The following is a 5158-nucleotide window of genomic DNA, read 5'->3' on the forward strand; positions in this document are numbered from 1 at the left end:
GTCAAGTCGAGCAGCCAACTCTACGTTTTTGGTATGTCTTGATTTTTTGAATTCATTTTTACCATATTTCAGCCAAATGTAGTTAAACGTCTAGAGTGTCGCCATGTAACATGCTAAAAAAGAGCCGTTAGCTTATTTGCTGTTTTATCTGTTGTCAAAGAATTGGCGCTTTTTCATTTGAATTTGTCTTTGGCACAAGAGCCGTAATATCACATTAAACCTAATTACGAGGCACTCATAACATAATTTGGTTTTCTGTGTGAATAGATTTGTCAACTGACTCTTCAGTTACATTGTGTATTTACTGCACCGTGGTGTTAGTGAGATTTTGGACATTGAACAGCTTTAGCTAATATCATCAGCGGCATTATGCTAGCTTACATCCCTACCCCTCCTGCCCTCACCTGCTGTCCTTTTGTTTTTGTTTTTGTTTTTTTTGCTGCACATTGAGAGATTACCTCTATTCTGCATTTCACCAGGAGTCAGCTGATGGATTGTGGGTTCAAGGTGTTATGGTAAGAAAGTATATTCTATTTTCGTTTCTGTAACTTAATTATAATAGGTTTTTTATAATTATTAGGTGCATGCATACTCACCCTATTAATACAACTGAGAAATCCAAAATCTGCCATAGGTTTAACTTATACCTGTATGTATTGTCAGAAAGGTGATTACTGGACTCACATTAATGCACACTTGAACTGAAATGAGGTTGTAACTTGTGGGTTGTTGGGTTGCAAATCAGAAACAAACATCTTTGGATTTTTTTAATCCCATAAGATCTGGAAACACAGTTTTTATTCAACAAAACATTACTGATTATTAACCAAGCACAGTGCCTGCTGTTATTTCAAAATAATTTTATGTCATTTCAGATGAAATGCAGCATTCCAGTGCATCCCAACCTTACCTTTACAGTCAAGGTTTCTGACGGAGCTGAGTTTCTCTCTGACAGTCTGCTGAAAGTGTTTGCAAAGTGATCGGGGGAACAGGGCACAAAGCTAAAGGATGTAGCTGCCATTATGACAGTAAGAACTTTAAAATTCTTTAACTACAAAGTGTATATGTATTGCATTAGGTCAGTAAAAGATTTTTATGCTACATCCATTGAAACAGTCAACTATTACCTGTGAGTAATGATTCCACTAAAAGGATGCCATAATTTTCAGTGGGCCAGTAAATACTGGCCCACTGAGAAAAAATTATCTTTTTTTAAAAATAAATGTTCTGGAAACTATATATCCATAAAGTTGATGTCAAACAGGAACTTTTGCTATTGCTTTGTAGATGCTGGTGTTGCATGTTGACTGGTTTAAAAAGTCAAGAGTTTTTGTCTGGGATCATTTTCTTCTGTGCTACTGAAAAGTTCACAAATCTCTGTTTTCTTTGTTATAATAGTCAAGGATGACATTAATGCTCGGAGTCCCTCATCAAAGTGCTCCGCATCTGTGTGAAAGACAATTGCAACATCTTGGTGCAGGAGTTCATGGTGAGTGTTTTATGAGTAGATTGTGGCTTTGCAACCTTTAAAAATGCATTTAGTTATCCACTTGATCCTCATTGGACTGGTTAGGACCAGTAGTCCTCTTTAATAATTTGAAGTTCACATGAGGCCTGGTAGTGAACTCGGCCGCCCCCCCTTGAGGCCCCACCCCCACCCCTGTATTAGGGGTCACATCAGTGTGAAAAAACTTTAAATTTGTCATTCTAGTGAACAAAGGAAAATCCCCCCAGTATTTACATTAGCTTTTGTTTGAAAAAAAAAAAAAAAAGACCAACTGACCAACAGCTAACCAAATTGTGGGGCTGAAAGTCTAAATTCTAACATCTTCTGAGTGACATAACCTGGATTTCTGATGGGCCGGTGTCTTTCTAACAAAAACTAATGTAAAGCATTTGAAATTATTATGTTTTTCACTCTGTCTTAGAAACTCTGTTAGACCATGAATGGCAGCATGGCAGGCAACTCTTTGGCTATAGCTATTTACTATGTTGCTTGCATTGGTTTAAATTACTCTAACATTAGAACTGGTAGATTCAAAAGAGATGAGTTTAAAAAGGAATCTTAAAGAAATGTTTTGTGTTTAACCAGGACTTGCCTGAGGCCACTGCACAGATTGAGAAAACCACAATGAACATCTGTCTCCAGAGATGCGCCAGGCAATGACTTTTCTGATGTTGTTCTTCAAGATCTGGATAACGTGACCTTTGCAGTAGCCATGCTGTTTGGACCTTTTTTATTCCTTCAACATGAGTTACCCATCACAACTCTGCTACACTTTTGAGGTGATTCAAAGGGTGGTAATGGAGTTGGATGCAACTCAGCTCTCAAGAAAAGCTCACAACTAAGACAAAACTGCTCCTGTAACGAAGCTCACTGTTATGCATGTGAGGTGACCAGCTCTAGGTGAGAAGACATTTAAATCTCACACTTGTTCTGCTGCATTTTTGAAGCTCAATTCCAGGAACGGATCGCAGGGTTCATTTTTATATACTCTGCAACTGCCATGAGGACGAGCTGTTTTTTGTTGTTGTTTGTTTTTCCTTTTGCTCTGTACAAGTTCTGTTTGTCTGTTTGGCAGCATTTTTAAATTTCTCTTTGTATTTTTTCTTTCTTTTACTAGTGAAGAGATGTAGCATGAACAGTTATGCAGTCTAAATATCCCATATGGGTCGTGTGAAATGGTATTTTCAGTTTCATTCAGTTGAAGTAAAGAACGTTGAATATTTCTAAGTGTGCTGTTTTGAACCAAGATGTCACAGTATGATCAGTGCTGTATTTTTTGACAGTCACTGTATCAATGTTATTTTTGCGTCTCTTGAATAAAGGTTTTGACCTGCAAGTGCTAATTTCTTTAGTTATTGGGGTAAAATGGGTAGTGTTAATAGGAAGGTGTTTGCCAATTCAGTAACCTAATTTAATGTTAATGGAAACTAACATTACCTCAAATTGTTTAGTTATAATTGTTGTTTAACTGAATCTTGATGTCAGAGGCCTTAAATAGAATGTTTTGTATTGTTCTTTCCCAACATTTTTCAAAAGAAACAGTCTAATTTCTTTGCTGCGATTGATTCCAGAGAACACGGAAGAACTGACATTATTTAACTGTTGGTTTATATAGATTCAGTAGAGGAGTAATGTCAGTTTAATTCTTTACCTACTGCAGTGAAATTAGACATGTTGTTTTGATGTGACCAAGTAGTATTGGGTAAAAGTTATTGAATGGTGTTGGGATAAAGTGAGAAAATTGTGAAGGATTAAAATATTTCAAGAGCTCAAATTACTTCATCAAAACATGTTTAAGTCACATTTTATCAACACAAATTGCACAGATTTATTGAACATGAATAAATTGTGTTAATTTAACTCAATTGTTTAAGTTGCTGCCAAAGCAAAACATCTGTGTGCAACAAATGTCCACCATTGAATTAAGTAAATCCAACAACATATTTTTTTCAGTGTAGGACCTGGCGTCCACATATGTGGACATCACATTTTGGGTTGTCTAGACCAAAATACAAAATTTTGCTCTACAAGGGCCTAATATCCACTTACGAGGACACTATACTGCCACTGTTCTATTTTCAATTTAAAACAAATGTCCTCATATCCACTTAAGCCCCACGCCCCTGGTACCGGAGGCAAATAGGAGGAGATCACATTTAATCAGTTATAACATGGGGTCAGAAATATAAGTCCAGACATGTGTGGTATCCACAGAAACCTCTGAGTCTCAGCTAAAATCTCATATAAACCATTTCTACAACCACCAAACACACCGAAAACAAGCCATGATTAAACAAGCAGTTACCTAAATGCACACAAGTCCACTAAACAAACAAAACCGAACAAGAAATGCTTCAGACTTCATGAAACCAGCTAAAGATAGGCTGGTTAGCTTCCAGAGCTATTACTGACTCCAAACACCAAGTTTCACCACGCTCTGACCAAAATTCACTGAATGAGCCGCAAAAGAAGACCACAAAAACACACAGCGGAGCAAATGCGCTAAGACAGAAATTGGCTTTCCGTCCCGATTTCCTCCGTTATTTTCGCCGGTAGCCAGTAGCCACCTGATTATCGGCAGTTACCATGCCTACCTAGCCGCATCAGAGCCGTTTTCCGTCAACAACCTCCATTTTAGACCCACCTATAGACACGTGACTGGACAGACGCCACATCCAGTAAATTTGGGCCCATGTCGGCTTTGGCCTTGCAACTTCTAATTGGTTGAAGTGACGTGAACGTGGTATCATTACTGTGATCTTATTGGCTCAAACGATCAAAAAGAGGTGTCAATCATGCAAATCGACCAAGAGAAACCAAAGTTACAGCCCCTCAGAGTTTAAAGGGCCAGAGGCCAATTAAACGCTCCATGTGCACTGCAGAAAAGGGCCATTACCATGTAAATGTGTGGTTATTTCTTCACAAATATATTTTTGAAAAAGGCATTTTTAAGCCTGTTAATAAAATTTATTAATTTCTGCTCTTTAATACCTAAAAAAATTCAACTGGCATGGTGTCCAATGTGTGCCAAAATTGGACATTTTTGTACAATGTCTGGATATTCATGTATTGCCAGTGCTGTAATTTTTCACTGTTTCACTTTAGAAACGTAAATCTTTGCACAGATTATGTTTATAAGTTGGTTACTGAATTTCTGGAATGAAATGTGAACTGAGGCATATTTTTAAAAGGGTTATATGCTAAAAAATAAATTAAAAAATTAGGCGAGGATAAACTCTACTAACTTTTTCTGTGTTCCAGTCTCAGTAACTTTGACACTGTAATATTTGCTGCAATATTTATACCTCTGATGAAATTTCACGAGTGTCAGCTTTATTTTGATACCAAGATTGTAAGCACAGAGTTTGTAATTACAGAGAAATAATCAATAATTTTGGGCATTTCATTTTCGAGCAGGAAGCTCAGAAACCCCTTTGGGGTCTAAGAGGATATGTGGATCTCATTTTTCTCAGAAACAAAAATCAGGTTAAAAAAAAATCTGGTCATTTTTTATTTTTACATTCATCAGATCCCAATCAGCCCAAATAGCAAAGAGAAATTAAAAATGCATGCCATGTGGAACAGCCTGCCGGAGGAGCTCAGGGCCGCAGAGAACGTACATGTTTTCAAGAACAGGCTCAAGACCCACCT

The 5158-nt window shown here is 37.3% G+C and overlaps 1 long non-coding RNA gene across 1 annotated transcript; it reads left to right on the top strand.

Annotated features, from left to right (window-relative positions):
- The first annotated feature begins 888 nt into the window (after positions 1-888).
- Positions 889-3134, top strand: LOC147306322 (uncharacterized). Its single transcript, XR_015126460.1, has 3 exons — positions 889-1028; positions 1399-1489; positions 2093-3134. It is a non-coding gene; the product is annotated as an uncharacterized LOC147306322 (long non-coding RNA).
- The last annotated feature ends 2024 nt before the right edge of the window (positions 3135-5158 follow it).

This window comes from Aulonocara sp. 'chitande type north' Nkhata Bay, linkage group LG19, assembly GCF_057382095.1.
Source record: "Aulonocara sp. 'chitande type north' Nkhata Bay isolate Kocher_YH1m ecotype deep benthic linkage group LG19, A_spYH_male_GT1.1, whole genome shotgun sequence".
In the NCBI taxonomy this organism is placed as follows: domain Eukaryota; kingdom Metazoa; phylum Chordata; class Actinopteri; order Cichliformes; family Cichlidae; genus Aulonocara; species Aulonocara sp. 'chitande type north' Nkhata Bay.